This window comes from Lissotriton vulgaris, unplaced genomic scaffold (genome assembly GCF_964263255.1).
Source record: "Lissotriton vulgaris unplaced genomic scaffold, aLisVul1.2 SCAFFOLD_2129, whole genome shotgun sequence".
Classification (NCBI taxonomy): Eukaryota; Metazoa; Chordata; class Amphibia; order Caudata; family Salamandridae; genus Lissotriton; species Lissotriton vulgaris.
Window position 1 is genome coordinate 279,807 of NW_028255332.1, and position 23,253 is coordinate 303,059.

Here is a 23,253-nt window from a genome sequence, read left to right on the forward strand (position 1 = left end):
AGTCAAACAGCCATGCGTTTGGTACAATGCATAGCAAACCATGGATGGTCACATAAGTAGATTCAGTCAAACAACCAGGCGTATTGTACAATGCGTAACAAACCATGGATTGTCACATAAGCAGATGCAATCTAACAACCATGCGTATATTGCTCAAGGGGGGATGGGGTAGATAGAGGTAAAGAAAGTGGTAGGGGGAAAAGAGACAAGAGGGAGATATGGCAAGAGGAGGGTGTGTAAGAGCCCAGACTAGCAGGTGGGCTAGTTCAGAAGGTATGCGTGCTTAAGGGGTCTTGACGTTTTGTAGATATGTGTCCAGCTTAGACCGCATTCGGCGTGAGGAGCCACTATTGAAATTAGTGTTGTGAAAGGTATTATTAGAGCTTTTTATAAAGCAGACCCACACCCACCAAGTGTGGTTTGCGATATGATTATAGTTTTTCCACTTAGATAAGATCGTTTTTATGCCTACAGTCAGCAGGAGGTCAATTAGCATTCTGTCCAAAATGAGCTATGGATTTAAAGATTATAGGACTTATTTAGAAGCCCCATGCGCCACTTTTGGTTCATTTTTAACATGAGATAAAAGATGCAAAAGTGGGCTTGTAAATACGCTCCTATGTTATCAGTGGCTGCATAAATACCTGGGGGCTCATTTATGAGCCCTTGCGTCACTTTTATGCCGCTGGTGCGTCACTTTTTGTGACGCAACAGCGGAGTAAAAAATGTGCCTTGTTGCACCATATTTACAGAGTGACACATATAGGTAGGTGCGTCACTTTGTAAACCCCTGCGCCACATTATACCTGCCCGAGGTATAGTGTATGCAAGGGGGGCGTTTTGATGCAAGAAAGAGTCATAGAAGTGATGCAGTGAAATTTCTTGGACGTTAATGCGTCAAAATCTTACACCTGCCTCATGGCAGGCGTAAGACTTACGCAGGCACTAACAACATGGGACTTGCCCATGTGAAAGTACACATTGCTGGAGTTGGGTCACTTTTGTGACACACTCCAGAAATGCGTCACTTTTGCGCCTACAGATACCTCAGAAATACTGATGTATAATAACTCCTTGCGACATGAAGCGTCATACTGTAAATGTGGCGCATCGTTAGTTTCGCAGGGAGAGCGCAGTGAAAAGTGACACATCGCTGTTTTCCCACAGCGATGCGTCACTTTTCATAATTGAGCCCCCTAGTGAGACTAATATACTTCAGGGAGAACTTGACATTGAAGATATTACCTAGTGTATTTTCGATACCCACCCAAAGAGAGCAAATGTGCACAACCAAGAATATTGTTTCTAGAGATGGTTTAGTTGATAAATGAAACACAGAAATCACACAGGTTCCCTACTTCTTTATTTAGTGTCATTTCACAAATACGTGACTGAATATTCTGAAAGAAAAGGCTCACGATTTATGCAGAACCACTTATTAAAACTCAAATTCATACATTTGGAGCATATTATTGTATTTGTTGATTAAGACTACCGCAAGGTTGTCAAAGGTTATCTTAGTATTCTAGTGTTGAGTGACCAAACTGTCCCTGGTGAATATTGCACGTATGGTGTGATTTATAACTGCGCTTAGCTATGTATCACCTTTAGTTCAACTATTCACCTGAATGCCTTATATGCCAACATTCTTAATTTGGGGGAAATTGAACAAAGTAATACCCTATTTACTCATCGAGGGTGCAGTTCATGAATATTTTCATGGACATTATCACTTAGGTGCACAAAAAATGAATTTGTGAAAGTAAATTTCAGATCTTGAATCATCAAATCAGGACTGTATGATTAAGCATTGCATTAGTGATAGTGGAAAATGTGGTACTATAGCAGATTTTTTTCCACTATTATCATTTAGGGTTACGGCTGGGTAATTGGGTGTTTCATGGAGGAGTGGCCACTCAAAGTCATAACATTAATACAATCCATTAAATTTGAGGCTATTCACTACCACTTTGCATTTTACTCCTGAAATGATATGAGGCAACCAGCTATTGATGGTGCAGCAGGGGCAGTGGCAGCGGGGCCCTGATGTGTGACTGGCCCATTGCACCACCACTCTGTCTTTAAATACCTAACTGGTGGCAGCTAGGCCCATTTTTATTGCTTGCACTAGGCTCCATTGCACTTTAGCTTCATAACATGCTAAATTATTCCTGGCAAAGACAGATGTGGGTGTGGCTCCTGGGTGGGAAAGTCAAGGGATCACCGCATATTTATTAGGAGTGTGGGGGAAGATGTTTTGCCACAGAGCCAAAAAGTCCCACGTGGAGAAAAAGGTTTCAGGTAGTGTGTACAATAAAAAGTGAGAAATGTACTCCAAACAGAATAAAACCTAAGGGGGAGAGTTCCAACTTTAAAAAAAATCTACATTTCTCTATTGTAGCCTAGAAATGTACAGTTTGTGTATCTTACATTATGCATGAGTGTAACGTGGATAGAATGTTAGCCATGCAGATAAATGGTCTTTGCTATAATGCTGTTCTACTGCCATTTTTTTGCATCTTCCACATAATCCACACCTGCTATTTAATCAGCAGCTTTCACCAAAAGTTTGCTATTAAATCCGCTGCACAAGGGATTCAAGCTCTCCTAACAATCAGTAAAAGTTAAGTCGTCGGTCATATGGATGCTGATTGCTGTTTGACGCCATTTAAAGCGGTGACAATTTTGTGCCTCTCGTATTAACAAGTAGATTGACTAAAGGAAGGGGTTTTATCTAACGAGAGAAACACACACTTTTAAAACCTAACAATAATTCAAACATGGCGCAATCAATGATTTCTTCTAGGCCAGGAAAATGTTTTGTTTCATTATGCAAACTCTTATTTAAGTAACCAACACTTTTCTCAGATCAGTAGTTATTGCAAAATGGCACTCAGGGATTAGAAGGGTCTCAAACATATTGCCTCTCATTTAAAGGTGTGATGTCTTGAATCCCAAAGTGCCATCCTATTGAAATACTGAGGTAATAAATATGAAATGTAATATGTTCTGTAGATCTGTTTCGGAATGATGGAGGTTTATCCAGTCCAAGTTTTACTGGATAACTGGGATGAGAAGATTGAACTATGCACACATTCTCTACATTTGGGGGCAGATTTATGAGGCCGTTGCGCCTCTTTGCGCCGCAATTGCGTCACTTTATTTGACGCAACTGCGGCGCAAACAATGCGCCCAATTTACAACGTGACGCATCTAGGAGATGCGTCACGTTGTAAAGCACTGCGCCATAAGGAGGCGTTCCTGCGCAGGGGGGGCGTTCCTGCGCAGGAACGCCTCCTGAAAGTGGCTGAGTGAAATCTATGAGATTTTACTCAGTCACTTTCAGGGCAATGCTGCGTCAAAACCCTGCGCCTGCTTGAAGCAGGCGTAGGTCTTGACGCAGCATTGTGCAGATGGTGTACCCCCGAGCCTTGCTGGAGCTGCGTCGCGCTTGCGACGCAACTCCAGCAATGCGCCACATTTCCGGCACAGATGCGTCACGCATCTGTGCCGTTTTTGCACCATGGTGCGCCGCATTATAAATGCGGCGCACCATGGGTGGCGGAGCTGTGGCGCACTGTGGGGCACGTTAACTGGCGCATCCCTGGGGATGCGCCAGTTAACATAAATCTGCCCCTTGGTGTGGTCATGTAGGCTTGCTTTCTGTTGCATGCACCAATGTATCTGTTTTATAGACATTGTCTAATTAACGGGGATAGAAAAATGTATCTGTGCTTTCATGCGAGGCAACATTATTACCTATCTGTGAATACTTTTGTTAAATTGCCTCTGCTGCAGGTGTATATTTTTCTTTCTTAGGAATACGATTTATTTTTATTAATGAGATCTCATATCCCTTTGCATCAATATGCGCTACAAGGTTAAAAGAACGACATAATAATACTCTAAAATGTGGTACATAATTTGCTAATAATATTATGAACAATTTACTATTCTCTTAGCTTAGTTTACCTTTTTTGTTGAATCATTTACTAAACCCAAAAATTTTGCTCGCCCGCTGCGGCTTAAATCCAGTGACCCTCTTTGTAAAATATATAGGGCTCATAGTGAGCACGGCACGTGTTGGTAGAGCAGTGGGGCCCGGTTAGGGGAGATTTCGACGGACGATGATGAGGGAAAATTAAGTATTTATTTAATTTTCCCTCATTGTCGTCTGTCGAAATCCCCCCCACCACCCCACCACCCTACCGCTCTTACCTGCACATAACGCAGCTGTCAAGACCCCATAGCTGTCTGGAAGCTGTATAGTATACATATGAATGCCAAAGTAGTAAATACACTTGCACCTTTGTGTGAACATAGTGGCTAGTAGCAAATCACTCCCTCCTACGGAATTACTGGCTTGTAAGGTTTTTTTTGTGTTATAAGTCTTTATTAGCACTTTTAAGATAAAATAACATCATAGGACTATTGTTGTAATCTTAGAGATTCATGGAACCCTGCTATGTCATGGAATGTAGTGATGCATGGTATCTCATGAATCACTCTTCCAGAGCTGGGCATCCTGCTGTACAGTTGATGCTGTGCTTATACGCTGTGTTCCTGATTCAACCTATGAACTTCAAACATGGGGGGTCATTAGGATGGCGGGCGGACTTTGCCATCCTTGTGGTAATCGGGACCGCCTCCTATAAGGGCAGGGGTCTCGTGGAGAGAATTAGGATGTGCCCGCCACAATGGCGGGCACATCCTGTATTTTTAACATTGTGGCGGGCGGTGCTCTCTGCACCGCCAGCCACAATGCTAAAAATGCATTTCAGCATTTGCATAATCAAAGCGGCAGGCACTGCACGCTGCCTGCTGCTTTGATTATGCAGATGCAGGGGGGTACCACAGGTACCCCCCGTGTGCACACCCCTGCTCTCCTTCACTCTGGGGGCCCGCAGGGAGCCCGCAGAGTGAAGTCCGCATGTCTTTCCGTGGCAGCATTGCCGCCACGGAAAGGCAATGAAAAATGCCTATCATAATATGGCTGGCGGTGTCTGATAGACACCGCCATTATATTATTCCTTTTCCGCCCCGGCCGCAAGGCGACCGGGGCGGAAAAGCGGCGGACGGTCTTTCCGTCCGCCGAGGTCCCCCCGCCATACTAATATGGCGAGGGGGGAAACTAGTGTGGATGTCGGGCGGATTGCCTCCGCCAGGCCGGCGGTGTCTACCGCCAGCCTGGCGGAGGCAATCCGCCCGTCATCGTAATGACCCCCATAGTGTCAAGACCACTTTATTTCAACACTGGCATCGAGGAGCTTTTGCCTGATTTGCCACGTTAGAATCTCAATACACGGTGAGAGTTGGCAGTGTTAGAATGCTTTAAACTTTACTCAAGTACAGTACTGACATTGTTTTATTACAGTGGTGACATTATTTTTTTAATCTTTGGAATTGCCAAATGTTCCAGCGGTCTTACCTTACTTTCTTGCTATCTGCCAACAATTTCTACAAGGACTACTACAGTCAAGTTTGGATTTTAACTGTTGGCATTTCCGCCGAGAACAGAACGTGAAGTTCTTCCTCCTAGTACTAGCAGTAGTGCTAGTGACAAAGCCCCAGGGGAATTTCCTAAACCTAAATGTTTTAGGTGTGGGAGTTTCTCACACTTCTCCACCTATCCTCATTGCTATGCCAGAGAGTTAGTGTGCAACAAATGCGGTGTCACGGGACATTATGCTCGGGTTTGCAAGTCTTCTATTAAAGCTCGTAACCCAGAGAAAGGGGTTGAGACTGTGCATACTGTGGTTCTAAGTATCAGTGATGATGATGGTGAAGTCAATGCAGGGAAAAAACAATGCCTGAGTGCAGCATCCTAGTAGATGGCCATGACTTTGTTGTACTGGCTGACTCTGGTTCCCCTTTCACCATGGTCGGCAACAAACAATGGTATGAGATTGTGGGGTTGGGCAGCATGACATTGTCGCTACCTGATATAAATCCTGTCAGTTATGGTGGTGCAAAAATTAATGTCCTTGGATATGTTGAGGCTTGTATCCAGTTAAAAAATAGATGTAATCTTGGTAAATCTTACGTGGCTGAAAGAGTGGACAATTTGTTGGTATGGATATACCAGTGTGATTTAGGTATCATGCTCAATCCCAGCGTAAGAGATCCTAGAGATCAAGTCATGTTGGTGGACTATAAAGATCAAGGTATTGAGTACTTTAATAGGTTTCCTGAAGTCTTTGCGGATACCATGGGTTTGCTTAAAGGGTCCGAGCACTAAATTGTTCTCAAGGAAAGGGCTGTACCCTGTGTGCATAAAGTGAGAAGAATACCCAATATGATGATGAGGCCCTTGGAAACTGAGCTCCAGAGACTGTTACGTTTGGGAGTCATTGAGGAGATAGAAGCTTCAGAATAGTTGGCCCTTATTGTTTTGGCCCCTAAAGGTGGAGGTGCCAATGTGAGGATGTGTGTAGACTTGAGGGGTTTGAACAAATGGATTTGGGTGAATCACCAACCCCTGCTCAATATTTTAGAGTCCCTTAGCATGCTCAAAGGAGCCTGGATTTTCAGTGTGTAAGACCTGTCATCAGCTTATCACCAAATTCTTCTACAAAAAGACTCGAGGCATCCTACATCTTTCGTGACACCTCTGGGCGCTTATCGCTTCCTAAGAATGCCCTTTGGCTTGGCATCAGTGGCGGCATGTTTGCAGAGGGTCATGGAGATGGTCCTGGAAGGGATACCCAACATCATGCTCTTCCAGGACGACATCTTGGTCTATGGCAAGAGGAAAATAGAACATGGTGAGACACTAACCTGTGTTTTGGAGAAGTTGAAGGAGAGGGGGCTTACTGTAAAGAAACAAAAATGTTGCATTGGATTGAGATCAGTTATGTATCTAGGACATGTGAACTCAGGAGAAGGGATCCAACCCAAGTTAGAGCTTGCTGTAAGTATCGTGAAGGCCCCTACTCCTAAAGTTAAGAAACAAGTGAGGTCATTCTTGGGATTTGCTGAGTTTTAGTCCAAGTTTGTGCAAGGGTTTGCTAGTTTGACTGAACCCAGCAGGGCTTTACTTAAGAAGGGTACACATTTTCTGTGGTCTGATGACTGCCAAAGAGCGTTTGATAACATCAAATCTGAAATTGGGGGGATGCCCACCCTAGAACATTTTGATGTCAACCGAAAGACCATCTTAACCACCGATGCCAGCCTCAAGGGGTTAGAGGCAGAACTCTCCCAAGTTGTGGATGGGGAGGAGAGGGCTGTCACATTTGCCTCTAGGGCTCTCAGGGACACAGAAGCCAATTACTCATGTATTGAGAGAGAGGCCTTGAGTGTGTTTTGGGCGGTGCAGCACTTTAAGTTTTATCTTTGGGGTGCCCCTTTTTTGGTTAGAACAGATCATCGCCCCTTAGTCCAAATCTTTTCATGCGTTCACAGTGAACATATCACACCCAGACTCAGGCGCTAGAGTGAAGGTCTCCAGGAAAATAACTTTTGCGTATAATATATACCTGGCCCCAGCAACAAGTCCGCTAATTGTCTCGCTTGGTTGCCTGTTGAGTACAAACAGAATGATGGTGAAATTGAGAGTGCATGTTGGGTTGCTGAACCAGCCCTGTCCAGTGGAGAATGGTTGGATGGTGAAAATAAAGACAAAACTCTTTCTTTTCTCAAAATGTGGATGAGCCAGGGGTGGCCTGACTACAAGACTTTAGATCAAGAAATGAAAGCATATTGGTCTGTGAGAGATGAATTGTTGTTTTATTGTGGCAATCTCATGAGGGGAGACACAGTGATTCCTCCCATTGAATTCAGGGACAGAATAATTAACATAGCTCATGAGGGTCACTTCAGGGGAAGTCTCACCAAAGGTTGTGTAAGGGAAAGATACTGGTGGCCCGGTATGGACCACATGACTGAAAATGTTTTTTAAAACTGTGTGTCTTGTGCTTCCAGCGATAAGTCTCGAATTCCCAATCATGAGCCCTTATCTCCTGTAGTGGTCCCAGATGTTGTGTGATCAAAATTGGGCCTAGATATTATAGGTCCTTTTAAACTTTTGCGCTCCTACGAATGTTTTGTCCTTTTGCTAGTGGACTACACCTCCAAGTGGGTGGTTATGAAGTGTGTGTCCACTGTGAAGACTAGTACTGTTATTGACTTCCTTGGAGATGTATTTGTGTCTGAGGGTGTTCCTCAATGTTCGGTCACGGACAATGAGGTACAATTTGTGTCTCATGAGATGTGCAAGTTCCTTAAGGATCTCAACATAATTCACCAGAAAACGGCCTTGTATACACTGCAGGCCAATGGTTTGACTGAGAGGATGAACCGCGTTGTCAAAGGTTGTGCTCAGAGTGCTCTTGAGTCAAGGTTGTCTTTCAGCAGTGTCTTGAGTGATACATGGTGGGCACACCGCACTACTCCTAATATATTCATGCAGGGGTCTCCTTTCGAGGCCTTGCGGGGAAGAAAGGCTTTTTCAAAGTTAAACCCGTCTTGGCTGCCTGCATGTAGAGATATGGGTATTTCTGTTGAAATGAGGCGTTCTAGGATTGATGATTATCAGCAAAGATACAAATTGAGTTATGCCTTCAAGATGCGTGTGAAAAGCAAGAAGTAGTGCCTTGGTGACCAGGTAAGGGTGAAAAATCCAAGACATACTCCAAAAGGGAATTCTAGCTTCATGGGTCCTTTCACTATTGTTGCCATCAGAAAGAATGTTGTGAAGGTTGACACAGGTTGCATGTGGAGCATGTATAGGCTGGTGAGATATACTGGGAAATATTCAAATATGCATGCACCATATGAGAGTAGTTTCTCTGATGGTTATGACTCCTTGTGTGAGAATACCTGCAACAGGAAAGCTGACACTTCGTCTGGTAGATGTAGAAATCTGCCTGTGAAGCTAGGAGACTATGTATTAAACTAATGCAATATTTCTCTTAAACTATGTTTTCCTTTTTCAGGATTTTTCAACTTTTGTCTTCTTTTTCCATACCGCATTTTTATATTTTGTTTGTGTTGTTATTTGTTTTTCTCCCTTATTGAAAGGGGGATGTGCTATTATCTTAGAGATTCATGGAACCCTGCTATGTCATGGAATGTAGTGATGCATAGTATCTCATGAATCACTCATTCCAGAGCCAGACATCCTGCTGTACAGTTGGTGCTGTGCTTATACGCTGTGTTCCTGATTAAACTTATGAACTTCAAACATAGCGTCAAGACCACTTTATTTCAACACCGATCAACATCGGCCACACAAATACAATGGCCATATTAGACATTACAATAGAAAAATTGTGTGGTACATGCCTCTTGAAGATTAAAGAGAGTATTCAGGAAGAAGGTGGTAGGACGGGGGAGAAAGTGAGAGAGGAGGGGGAGAGAAAAGACATGCCTATTCCAGTGTGTCAATTGTTAAACATGTTGTGTTGAAGTGTGTGAGAAAGAGGAGGGGTAAGGTATTGACGTGTCAATACTAACATATTTTAGTTGGTTATGCAGTGTCTAATCACACTGGGGCCTTACCAATAACTAAGCACAAGGGGGAGGGATTATGTCCAGGACGTATAAACCCGTAAGGAGGCGTGACATGCGGTGTACGAAAATGATGCGTCTCTGGCCTGTATCAACTGTGATAAGAAATATAAGGAAGGATAAATGCTCTGTTTTTGAAATTTGTATATGCCATGTTGATGGCGTAATATAGGCACGGGGAGGATATTAATCTCACAGTTAGAGGCGGTAGGAAATGCGCCGAGGATGCTTTACCAAATACTGAATTCCTTCCTGAAGCCGGCAGCATGTGAGAGTGTTGACACTTGATCTCAACAACTTTGTAATGATATTTCCTGCTTCTTTACTAACAAGATTGAAACCATCTATGAGAAGATTCATGCCTCCATTGCTTCCATTGGACATGTTACTCTTCCCACTGTTGTCCCAGCGAGTAAAAAGATCATCGCTTCCACCCTGTCGAACTTTTCTAACATCACCATGGCTGAAGTGGAGGGACTCATTACAACTATAAAGAGTGGGAGTCCTATGGACCAGCTTCCACCGAGAGTGATGGTTTCAGTGAGGAGCATATTAGCACCAGAAATACAAAGTTTGGTCAACCTCTCCTTGGACACAGGCTGTGTCCCACTGGAGTGGAAGAGAGCCCAAGTGCGACCCATCCGCAAGAACACTGCCACTGCATGGGCTGACATGACCAATCTGAGACCCATTTCCCTTTTACCATTCATGGGAAAGCTCATAGAAAAGCACGTCAATAAGCACTTGTCCAATCACCTGGAACATACTGGTGCCCTAGATCCATCTCAGTCGGGCTTTAGACCAAAATACAGCACGGAAACAGCGTTGCTGTCGATTACCGATGATCTACCCATGCTCCAGGACAAAGGAACATCAGCTGTCCTGGTGCTGCTAGATTTATCGGCAGCTTTTGACACCATCTCACATGAGATTTTGGTCGAGCATCTGACTGGGAGTGGACTAGGGGTCATGGCACTGGCTTGGCTAAAGAGCTTTCTTTCGGATCGGACCCAATGTGTCACCATGGGCGATTTCCGATCCGAGGAGACCAGGATTACTAAGGGGGTGCCACAAGGCTCCTGTTTGAGCCCTACATTATTCAACATCTATGTGGCCCCCCTGGCTAATATCCTGAGAGCCTTTGGTTTTTGCCCAGTGTCATATGCTGACGATACCCAGCTGCTCTTTCCCTTTGACCATCTTACTCCAGAGGTATTACATTCTTTCTCTGAGGGGATGAGAGCAGTTTCCCAGTGGATGTCTTTGAATATGTTGCAGTGCAATGTTTCAAAGACAGAGGTTATGCTTTTCGGTGAGGCTAAGTTCTGCTGGGCTCCTGACTGGTGGCCTTTAGATCTAGGCCCAGTCCCCGAGCCTAAGCAGATAGTCAAGAACCTAGGGGTACGTCTGGAACAAGAACTCAGCTTGAAGCAGCATGTTACCAACATTGTTGGATCTTGCTTTCGGATCATTGGATTGCTGCGCAGAGTTTTTCCATTGCTTCCAGACACCATCAGAAAGACCCTGGTCCAGGCGTTGGTTATCAGCCGTCTCGACTATTGTAATGGTCTCTTGCTGTCAGCTAATGAGGAGGATCTGGATAGGTTACAGGTTGTGCAGAACACCGCAGCCAGGTTGGTTCTAAATGCCCCTCCGAGAACACCTTCAAAACCTCTACTTGCCAGGCTTCATTGGCTTTCCATCCGCCAGAGAGTTGTTTTTAAGATCTGTTGTACGGTCCACAAAGGACTTCATGGTTTGGGTCCCTCCTATCTGGCAGACAAGTTTGTGCCGTATGTTCCTTCTCGTGCTCTACGGTCCAGTGACCAAATGCTTCTCACGATTCCTAGGATCAAGCGGGTAAGGCAAGGGGGTAAGGCTCTGTCTGTGATGGGACCGAGGATATGGAATGGTCTCCCTCTCCAGCTTAGGCAGCTTGAAAACCATCTGGCCTTCAGAAGAAAGCTGAAGACGTTCTTGTTCCAGGTCTAACCACACAGTTTAAGAACTAGATTAGAGCCAGGGAATTCTATCTCCTGCAGGTTCAGCAGTCAGATAGCGTGGAGATACTCCCTTGGGAGTTTATTCAAGCGCTCTACAAACCCGCAAATAAAGCAATAAATAAGTAAATAAAATAAATAAAAATAAACATCGCCTACTTATGTTGAACTTTCTCATAATATTTGGGGGTGGTTTAGCCAGTACTAGTCTGTGGAGCCACAATACCAGGAAACCAGGGAGGAAGGGGAGGGAAAAAGGGGGGTAATTGGTGGAAGGGGAGGAGGAGGAGAAGAAGGGGTAGCAAGGATTAGTTTCCTTTGGAAGGGCAGGAGTGGAGAGGGCTAGTGGGGGGCTGGAAGTAAAAGAGGGGGATAGGAGGAAGGGGGCTCATGTGTGTGGGTGTGTGATAGAATAAAGTAGAGTGGATTAAAATGCTGTGATGTCTTGATGGAGTCATGTTGATTTTCTAAGTGGGTTTTCTGTCGCGCGGCAATCTTTACTGTCACTCTCTGTATGTAGAAAATGCACCCATACCTGGAGGAAGAGGTCAGATTGATCCTGTCAATTGTATTTGACTCGTTCATGGGAGGCTGTGTGGATCATAGCCACAAACCAAGCATCCTGGGATGGAGGAGTCAGCGACCTCCACTGACGCAGGATAAATAGCTTAGCTGTGTGCAAGTGCTGTATGGTAGAGTCGGTGTTGCGGTTTTGACAACTCTGGGGAAAATCGCAGGTCATGTAGAAGGATAGCAGCAGAAGAGAGCGGCAGACACAAGTGCATAGTTGTGCTCAGGGTCTTGCCACACATGACCAAAAGGTTTGTACCAAAAGACACATGCATATATTAGGGGTCATATCGCAAGCCGTATTTGCGCATCTCCAGCAATTTGCATGCAAGAGAAGGCCTGCTTTATCTAATTTTATTGGTGACCAGTGCCACTCATGTAGGATTTTAAATATACTAAATTTCAGTCTTGTCTCTCGGGCACCCCTGTCCAGATCATTTAATAGTTCCGCCCACTCCTCTGTTCCATAAGAGATCTAGAGTCGGGCTTGCCATCTGATGCAAAGGGTTTGTAATAGGGATTGTGAGAAAAGATGAGGTGGTGAGTACTCCGTAGAGGTCGGACGTGACTCCTTTGTGTGTTCCCCACGTGTGGAGGTATGATAGCACTGGTGAGGTTGGTAATGATAATGGCCAAGGGCGCAGTCCCAGACATTTCTGCAGTCAGAGGCAAACCTGCATATATCTGCATGACTGCAACATGGTAAGGGCAAATTCCTCTTGGAGTTTAACAAATGTTTTGAAGTCTGCTTTACAGAAGAGTTGATCTAGGGTGAGTATGCCCTCCATCTCCTATAGGGGCCATACTAGCGGCTGTCTATTGATGCGTATGCCAGCATTCTGCCAAGCGGAGACTTTCTCGTGAATTTGTGGGTGTGAGCCCATTAACCGTTGTGATCGTTGCCAGGCCTCGCGCATGGCTAATAATATCAGATTAGAGGGGTTTTTGTGGCATGTTTCTTGTCCATATGGAGCAGAGAGGCCTATCCCTGTAGATAGCAGGTGCCTCACTATGTGCTCCCGTTGCGGTACATCAGAGCTATCTGGCAGCATGTATGCCAATTGGCAGAGCTGCAGTGCAAGTGCAAAATGTTCAATTGATTGGAGGCTTAGTCCCCCACAAGAACGCCGGGCCTTCAATTACAGCGCAACAAGACGGGGCCTCAAGGAACCCCACAGAAAGGATTTAACTTTGGAGTCAATTAAACTCAGTGTGACCAGGGGTACCTGTACGGGAAGCATGCCCAAGGTGTATATGAAGTGCGGGAGGGTGACCATGCATACAATCTGTACCCTGTGTTGCCAGTGGAAGGGGAATCCATGTATTGCCACCTTTGTGGTTCCGTCCGAGATCAGCAGTGCTTCATTTTTGTCCCAATTTATTTTGTAACCAGAGAAGGATAAAAAGTCATTCATTCTCTAAAGCAGAGACTGGGTAGGTCCGTGAGGGTGAGCAGGATATCATCTGCATACAGATAGAGTTTGGTTTTTCCTACCAGGAGGGGTGCACCCGTGACTGTGGTTGATTGACGTATGGTAGCGGCTAAGGGCTCCATAGTCAGCAGAAAGAGAAGTGGAGAGAGGGGGCAGCCCTGGTATCCCCCCCGACAAATTGGAACTGAGTCAGAGATGAAACCCCCACAGTTTACCCTGGCGCTGGGATTGTCGTATAGCAGTCGTAATTTAGCGATGAACTGATCTCCCAATCTAAATTGCGCCAATACTTTAAAAAGATAGTCCTGTTTGATGCCATCAAACGCTTTCTCTGCATCAAGTGACAATGCTAGTGCATTTGAGGGGAGATTTTTGGTGGACCATAAAGTATGTGCCAGAGTTTGCATATATAAATTAGCAATTTCTGCAAAATCGCAAAAAAATCCATGAATTTGTGAATTTTCCCATGAAATCGTGGATTTGTTTGCGATTTGCCCTGGAGTACTTTCTACTGGCTAATCCAGTAAGTGTCCCTCATTGGGTAAATGTATAGTGCTTTTACTACACTGCAGCTGCGTAAAGAGCCATAAGATGTGTCTCCAGTGACCATGTGTGCCTGTAACACAGACACAGGCCCACATGGTCACTTGGGACACATCTTCTGGCCCTTTACGCAGCTACAGTGTAGTAAAAGCACTATGGGGTAGATTTACAAGCCACTTGCGCCTCTTTTGCGCTGCAGTTGCGTCACTTTTGTGATGCAGCGGCAGCACAAAAGATGCGCCATGGTGCTGGGTATTAACAAAGTGACGCATCTGAGGGATGCGTCATGTTGTAAAGCCCTGCGCCATCAGGAGGTGTTCCGGCGCAGGGGAGGGCGTTCCTGCGCAGGAACGCCTCCTAAAAGTGGCTAAGTGAAATCTACAAGATTTCACTCAGTCACTTTTAGGCCAATGCTGCGTCAAAACCCTGCGCCTGCTTGAAGCAGGCGCTAGGCTTGACACAGCATTGGGGAGATAGGGCCCCCCAGATCATTGCTGGAGCTGCGTCACGCTTGTGACACATTTACTGTGTATTTCTTGTGTTTCTCTTTGGATATGCGTAAGTAACTGAGTGAAAGGGTTCTAGATCTGTTACCACAATTTCCTTGGGGATTCAGGGTTGTCATGTTCTGAGGCTGCATATCCATATGTTACCCTGTAGGCTAGGGGTACAGATTTTGCATCGTGAGCTATCAGGACTTAGACCAACATATCCGGATGGTGTGACTGGACTTAGCCTTGCACAGTTCTGATGGTTATGTTGTCCAATAAACGCACAGTTTTACTTGAGATAGCATAAGCCGCACAACACTATGCGATGTTGTGCTTTGTTTTGTTGTGCTAAGTTTGGCTATCTTATTTTCTGTTAAACTCTGAAGTGTGGTGGTATTTGATCTTCTGTTACATTATGTTACATTGTTCGCCTAAAGGGCAGTGTTCAGCAATGACTTGTCATTTTAGTGCTTTTTACAGCCTCAGTTAAAAATGGTTGTCTAAAGACACTGACCCTAGGTTGGAGTTGGATTTCGGCTCATTTGGCATCATTATTTAAGTGGCCAGCTGCTTGGCCATGTATTACTGTGGGGTTCTGTACATGTGTCACAGGTAATCTCAGCCAAATGTAATGCAACCTTAGCTTTTTAACATCTTTTAATCACTCAGTGAATGTCTCTGACAAAGCGGCAATGGAAGGTTGAGTATATTGTCAGCACTCACCACCTCTGCAGAATGCCTCTGGTGCATCGATCATCAAGTGACAATCAATTTAACAGTACTTACACCGACTCATTAGCGTCTTGTAAATGGGATTAGTGCTTCAATAATCCCGAGGCTTCCTGCAATGCTGCAACACGGCTTCTCTGTATGTCAACGCTCTATCCCCAGTGCTTCCTGAAAAGGTCACTGTTGTCAAATTGCTGCTTCTAGGACTTCAGTGTTAGACCCAAGGAAGCTTTGTACACAAAGGAGACAGAATACTTGGCTTTATAAAATCTATAGAAATTTGAGGTCAGTTGTTTGCTTGACTATAACAAGCATTGGCAAAGCCTATGCGAGCTCTATTGGCTTAGCCAATTGTTTTTTAGCCATGTTATACAGCAGCGCTTGATGGAAGGGGTAGAAGGATGCAATGCTGCTGGTGGAGCTGCCGTCACAGAACTGGGGAGCCAGGTCCTAGTCTCAGAGTCGGCTCAACATCCTGTGATTCTAGGCAAATCACTTAATCTTCCTTTCCTTTAAAAAAGAATGTAAAGCCCTGAAATATAACTTTTGCTCATGTAGATTACTGATACCTTCGGGCTGAGTGCATCCCTTAAAAATAATATTAAAAAAGAAGAAATAGCACCTCAATCACAGCGTGAGCAGGGGATGGACACTAACTAATATTAATTAATCTGTACTTGGTTTATGTGCTTGTGAAACAAAAGAAAATGATGCCTCACATTTTCTGCCTAATTAGGAGCAACAAAGAAGAGCTATAAAGAGGCCAACAAATGGTAAGTAATAGGTGGGCTAAAAGCCCTTTTTTATTGTTTTTTAAGGTGCCAGAGTTTGTAGCCATAAAGACAGCGCAATACCTTCAGGCAAGACCTAAAACGGGAGAATTAGTGGACTCTTCCACACACATATGACACAAAGTTATTTTTTTACCTTATTAACAAAAGTGCCTGAATGAAACACAGCCACAAAAGACTTCACCCCATGGCTTCCGTCTCATTTCTGCTTGTTTTTAACATATAAATCATCATTTGTTTCTGATTTCAAGAGACCATATAAATGCATGCTTACAATATCGCCACATCTTGTGCCTATAGAGCAAAGTGCCAAGGAGCCAACTCAGAGACAGAAAATTCAAGTTTTTGAAATTGCACAACTAGCCATGCCCAGTGTAAGGGGCTAATGGGTCAGTGCTAAGGATCGTATTCTTGGTTTTTGTCCTTTCTCTCTTTTGCTTTGGAACCTCTTGATCATAGGTATTGATTCCCCCTGTTGAGGATTGATTTGAGGTGTGTCGGCTTCTATGTGACTCCCTTGGAACTTGTTCAGCTGGAATCTCTGGTGTCTCCGCCGGGAGTTTCCTTTGATGGTACTTAGAAACCTCTGTGAGCGCCACAAGTTTACATGTGCTTAGAGAAATGCACTAGTGCTAAATTCTGGAAGTCATGAAGGATGTTGCTGTGTTGTCTGGCAGGAAAAAACTCTGGGGCATATTACCAACAACTAGCGATAATTATCGCTATGTTGGTTTAGCGGCGATATTTTTATCGCCGAGCTGCGGCGATTTTTATCGCTTAGGAACCTTGCTATTGTCAAGGTTTATCTCCTAAGCAATAAAAATCGTCCGAAATGCATGAATATCGCTGAAAAGTCAGTGATATTCATGCATTACCGAGCTAATGCTCTTAGCCATGTTATCCACCTACCATTGGATAACATGGCTAAGAACTGCTATGGGGCAGGTGTTAGCTTTTGGAGATATTCGCGCTTATGAATATCTCCAAAAGTTGGTAATAGGAGAAAGCGATGTTAGCGAAACAGTCGCTAACATCTTGGCACGCCCACTTTGCATGTCATTAGTGATAAATATCACTGACATGCAAAGCGGGGCCCAAGATGCTCGCTATCTCCTACTAGCTGTCGCTAACTGGTGTTAGCGACAGCTAGGTAGTAGGGAGATCATTTTATCTCCGCTTTCTTGGCTTTTAAAGCCAAAAAAGCGGAGATAAACCCCCTTGATAATATGCCCCTCTGTCTTGTGTGGCCATGCTTGTGGGTCAACACCAAGGCCGGACTGGCCATACTAGAGAGACTGGAAGGGTGGGGGCACTTTTGTTACTGGAGGCGGTTTTGTAGCAGTACAGCAGTTTTTAAGCACTGCACTGTTCCTTGTATATTAAAAAAAAATCAGATAACAATAAAAGTGCCAAGATTACTTTATTGATTAATGTACCTACTGGAGAGACATTAGAGTTTTATCTAGTGGCAGTATTGAATCATTTAAGGTAGCGCAGAGTGTTAATATACATGTTGTAAGGAGTGTATACCATGCAGATCACAAAAAAGTATTTTATGTACATAGTTTAGTGAATTACTGGTTTTGTCACAGAGATCCTTTTGTTACTGTGTAGTTCATAAATTAAACTCGTAATCTAGGTTAGAAAATGATGCTTTTTGACTCATTCTTTCATTATCCAAATTTTACCACAACGGTTTAGCTTGGGTAGAAATAAATTCTTATTAGTAAAGTCAACCGTAACCACTATGTTACGTTCTGAATCCTGATTTTGTGCTTCTCCAGACCAAGCACTTTTTAAAAATGCCTCCCAGAACAGATGACATGTAAATCCTACACCTTGTAGTCCCCTTCGTCCCCATTTTCTATATATTGATTTGCACAACTATGATTCATTGTCTGTATGTGTTTGTGATGTAAAATTCTCCAACACCCTACACTTGTATGAGAGACGCTATAAAACAACTGAAATACAAGTGAGAGAGGGGCTTTGGAGAGGCCCTGTTGGAGGGTGATAGTGAGTGAATCATTGAAGAGCCCCAAAAAGATTGCCAGAATCTGGTGCACTGTAAGGTCATAATTTGATATGTGTTAACAAGTAAGACAATTGAATAGATAATGAAAAATGTGTTGTACAATGCACATGTTTTGCCATTTTCCCCCAAATTTTCTTTGTGGGAGAACCCCCCCCCCCCCCCCTTCCCCCAAGCCTCCTGAGTCAGGCTAGCTCGATGTGCTCAATCGTTATGCACCGTATGGGGGCTGGTTCTGACAAAATTTGCCAGTGCTGCTTTGGGTTCCCAGCTGGGCCCTGGTCCACATATCATCTCTCCTGTGCTCCCAGATCTCCAGCGTCTTTTCTCAGGTGCATGTCATGATCCCTTCTGCTGTCATTTCTTTCCCACTTACAAGGAAGAGACACAGAGAGCGGCACACATGCACAGTGTTGGAAAGTCAGTGCATGCATCACCACGTTCCTCTTGTGAGAAAGTCCAGGTAACCCATATACTTAGCTAAAATCTCAGAACAGTTAAACTGGTTGGAGATTATATATGTTATCTGGTTTATTGTTTTCCAATACACTGCTTTGTCAAGGGCGTAATGATCAGGCCTCAGTAGTGTCTGGTGCCAGAACGTCATAGTCAAAATATTGGTTGACATGAATATAGTGCACTAAGAATGGTTTACAAACATACTGGTGCTTCACAGTTGATAATAGAAAATATTGTCTGAATGGCATTTGTAGAAGAAATAAAGGAACACTCTGAGGGCCCACTGACGTCTAATAGGTTTAATATAACCAGAAATAGCAAGCAGTAAAAATATTCCATTTATGAATTTGCTAAACAACGGGCCAGCGCTTCACCATCAGAGTCACTGAGGCTCATAATGCTAAATTCACTTCAATTCACTGGTGTTATGGTATATATTTTATGGGCATTTCCATCTGTGTTTAACCATATTTATTTGGGGATAACTTTATATATATGTATCTATATTTATTTTGGGTTTTCTGAAAAAATGTAACTGAAATTACAACTTTCCCACATATATTTAGCCAATACATGTACAATGATACATGAACACCTGAAAGGTTTCAATGGCATACATACCAACTAATAATAAATCAATACACTGGTTTTGGACTTGACACCATTGAATGGCTGTATCACCCCCCCCCCCCCCCCGCCCCCCAACTTTTTGCTTTCACCTCGGCTGTTTTGCTGGATTCCTTTTTTGGGCTTTAGGACTCTGTGCAGTGCACATTTGCCATACTAACCAGTGCCAAAGGGCCTGTGGTCTCCCTTAACCATGGTGCAGTTAGCCTACACTTAACTGGCACATTTATTTTACATGTTCATCCTTAGTAAATGGTAATCAATATATTCACCGGGCCTGTAAATTACATGCTAATATTCGGCCTGCAACACTCATTGCGCAACACACCACAATAGCTATTCAAAGAATGTTTCAAGCTTGCCACTGCAACCTGTAGTGCAGTTTTAAACAGCCATTTCAACCTGGAAAGATAAACAATTGGCCAGGACTAAACCTGCCCTTTTAATACATACAAGTCACACCTAAGTAAGACCCTAAAGGCTCATTTGGCAGAGTGCATTGTATTTAAAAAGTAAGACATGTAGGTTTAGGTTTTACATTTCCTGGCAGTGAAAAACTCCTAATGTTGCTTTTCACTGTTGCAAGGTCTCTCTCCCCCGTAGGATAAATGAGGGTTACCTTATTATACTTAATAACTGATAACTTATGTTTGGGAGTAGATAGAAAAAGTATGTTTACACTCAAAATGGATTGTAATTTAAAACCCTCTTTAATGGTAAAGTCAGATTTTAAGTCACAATTCTGCACATGCCTCTTTTAGAAAGTTGGCATTTTTTAGTCCTGACCATTTGGTGCCTGCTGCCTGTGTCCTGGGCCAAATGACTGTGAATAGCTTGGCAGTTGACCTTTGTTTACTCTTTCAGACAGTGAGACAAAGGGAAGCAGGAGTTGGGAGGGTAGGCCATCCTGCCAGGATGGTTGGGACGGAGCTGTTTTCTGCCCCACTTATATTTCAAAGGGCTACCTCAAGCACATACACAAAGAAACTTGACGCTGGCCTCTTGTCACCCTAGACTACTTAGAGCCTTGCCGGGGGAAGGGAGGAACTTCCCTGAGCCAGATGTGACGGTAGTATCTGGATTATCCCCACTTCAAAGCCTGGCATTGATAGAGCGCGCAGGTCACCCGGGTCACTAGTTTACCAAATTTCCACGCACTGGGCCCTGGCGTGCCTACAATTGACAGTGTTTTGCATGAACCGGGTGAAACCGTTCCACGCTACTATGAGTAATTCGGGGGGTGACTCTCACACCACTTACTATTCATGTACCTGACTTACCAAGGGCACATTACTCCTGATGGATCAGGAGCTAGCAGGAGCTAGCAGTGGACTGGTGACAAGATTCCTAACAAGAAGTAGAACTTTTATACACTTAGCATATTTATCCACACTTTATACTGTAAAATGACCACAGACACCTGATTTTTATATGAAGAAATTTTAAAAAGAATATGCCAGGATAATGAGGCAAATACAAATCAGTACATCAAGGATTAGGATTAAAGCCCCAATGTAACTATGGATTAAGGCAAGTACCATTAGGGTATTTAGGGAACACTACAGAGTATGAGTATTACGGAACATGCTATTCAGCACAGGCTTAAACTAAGGCAGGGGACGTGAGAAGGACCTATCATGTGCACTTATTCTTAAACTTTATGCTATTCTTACTAAGTTCACTGCAAACCTACTAAAGGGAAGGGAAAAATGGAACACGCTAACTTAATATGACAATTTAACAATATCCTACAGGTAGGGAGAGAAGTGGAACATCACTAATAAACAACTGCATATGAATCACTTTAAAGGGTGATAGGGCAATATCACAGGCAAGAGTGCTTTATTTAAGAAGAGAAAAAGTAAGAGTATAGTCAGACGGACACCCACAGAAAATATTTACCTAGGACGGAAGTGAAGACTAACCCTGGCCACGGGTCAGTTGGGACAAGTTCGGGGACAAGGACCCTCAAGGATTCAGGAATACCAGAAGGTGAGCAGGTACAGCTCACGGACAGTCAGGACAGGATACCACTCAGGATTTGGGTCAGGACTGGGCTCACCAAAGGGCACGACCAACCCCTGCAGCTTCGGATGCAACGCCTGCGTTACCCCCTCTTCTGCACAGAATCCACCAGTAACCCCGATTGGGTTTTCCGAATTTCCCAGCAAAGTGCTTCGCCAACACTTAAGACTATTTCCACCCCTTGGAGTTTGTGGAAAGTGTAGACAGAGTGCTCCGCAGCTCTCTGTATCAATCACCTATAGAGTTCGTAGGGTCAGTGACAGGTCTGCTACTCGGACAAGTCGGACAATTTCTCTAAGCTAAACTAGGCTAGTTATACTCTCTTGGGACCCCTAGACCACCCACAAATGTTGCAAGTGACAATTTCTCAATTTATGATTGGTCAGGAAAGGTGGTTATGTCATGGTTACCACCTATAATTCTGTGTTCCCACCATGAATATTTAATTTTTCATACCCGCCCCTTGCGTTTACGTTCCCAGGCATAGGAATATGGAAAACAATGAGAGTGTACAGTATATAGAAACATTGTAGCAACATTTTGGTAGAGAGCAGCATCTTCTCCCATGACCTAGGTAGGTTCCCAGGCGCATCTTGCTTCAGGAGCCAGCTGGCTGAGTTTTGCTTCTGCGCAGTTGGGTTTTTCCCTCATCACATGTGCGGGGAGTTTACAGGCTTCAAAATGGATTCCATCTCCCGACCCCAGCCCATGGATGCGTAATACATGAAAAGTAAGCGAAAACAAATTAGAAACACAGAAAAAATGAATACACTGTATACCAGGTAATTCTTCACTGCACCCATTACTTTATAATAACTATAGCATTAAGGTTTAATGCGAGAAAGACAGATATGCAAAAAGCAGCAGGAGTGGGTAGAGAGCATGGTTAAACATAAGCGTCCATTTTCAGTAACAATGCGCATGAGCAACAATATCCCTCCAAAATGCGAGTGCGTCACATCACGTGGGTATGACCGACGCATGCGCAGACTGGATTTTCTGCGAAGCGGCCATTCAGTAGTGCAAGCTTTGTTATTACGGAAAGACACATAGGCAAGCCTCCTAGGGACACCCGCGTGTTGGGGAAAAGGCGACATAAATGACGGACAGGTTGAATTAATATTATTACAAGTTAGGCGAGGTTCTTGAGTACGAGCAAGTCGCTTTACGTGCGAATCCTTGCTCCATCAATCCCCTCTTTGATGATATTTACTATCATCACTATACAGGAAACAGATGCCAACTTCATTCTTCCAATTCGTTCATTTCGACTTCAACAAATTTATTGTTGAGTTTTCTTTCAGCTTCTCTATGAGAATGATGATTTTTGGCCTTTTTATAAATCTGATTTCTTAATTCTTCTAATTCCAACTCATCAACATTTCTTTTCACTCCTCTTTTATTCACAGTGTACTTTTTGCATTTTTGACATTTACAGCAGATGAATATGATCAGTACAGCCACACCTATTCCAGCTATTGGCATCAGTATTTTCCACAGAAGACTTTTACCTAAGTTAGAAAACCAACTACCTACAGAGGAGAGACCATCAGTCAGTCTCTTCCAGGCACTGTCAACCTCTAATGGTTTGAGTTCTTTTTCCAAATTACTTATGTTCCTTACATATCTCTTAAGTTCGATACTTTTGTCAGGTATGTAGGTGCAACAATGTTGCGCCTTCAGCATCCTGCAGACTCCGCCCTCTTTTGCCAATAAGGTGTCAAGAGCAAGGCGATTCTGTAAAACCATTGATCTGATCGCAACCATTTCAGTATTGACCAGCAGAAATCCAGCAGCAGTGTCAGTTGATAACCGGTCCACTACTGTAGACAATTTGCAGATTCTGTGAGTATTTAGAACTACTCCTATTCCAGGTATCAGTGCACTAAAAATATCACCTACAATTTCTCCTACACTTTCACGTTTTCTACGCGCTAACCCAATAGTATCTTCATTGCTTCCAGCAGCGTTGTTCACATGGTATATTTTTGGGAAAACAATGCCAAAGTAGCAGCTTCCATACCAGTGATCCGGCAATTTGAA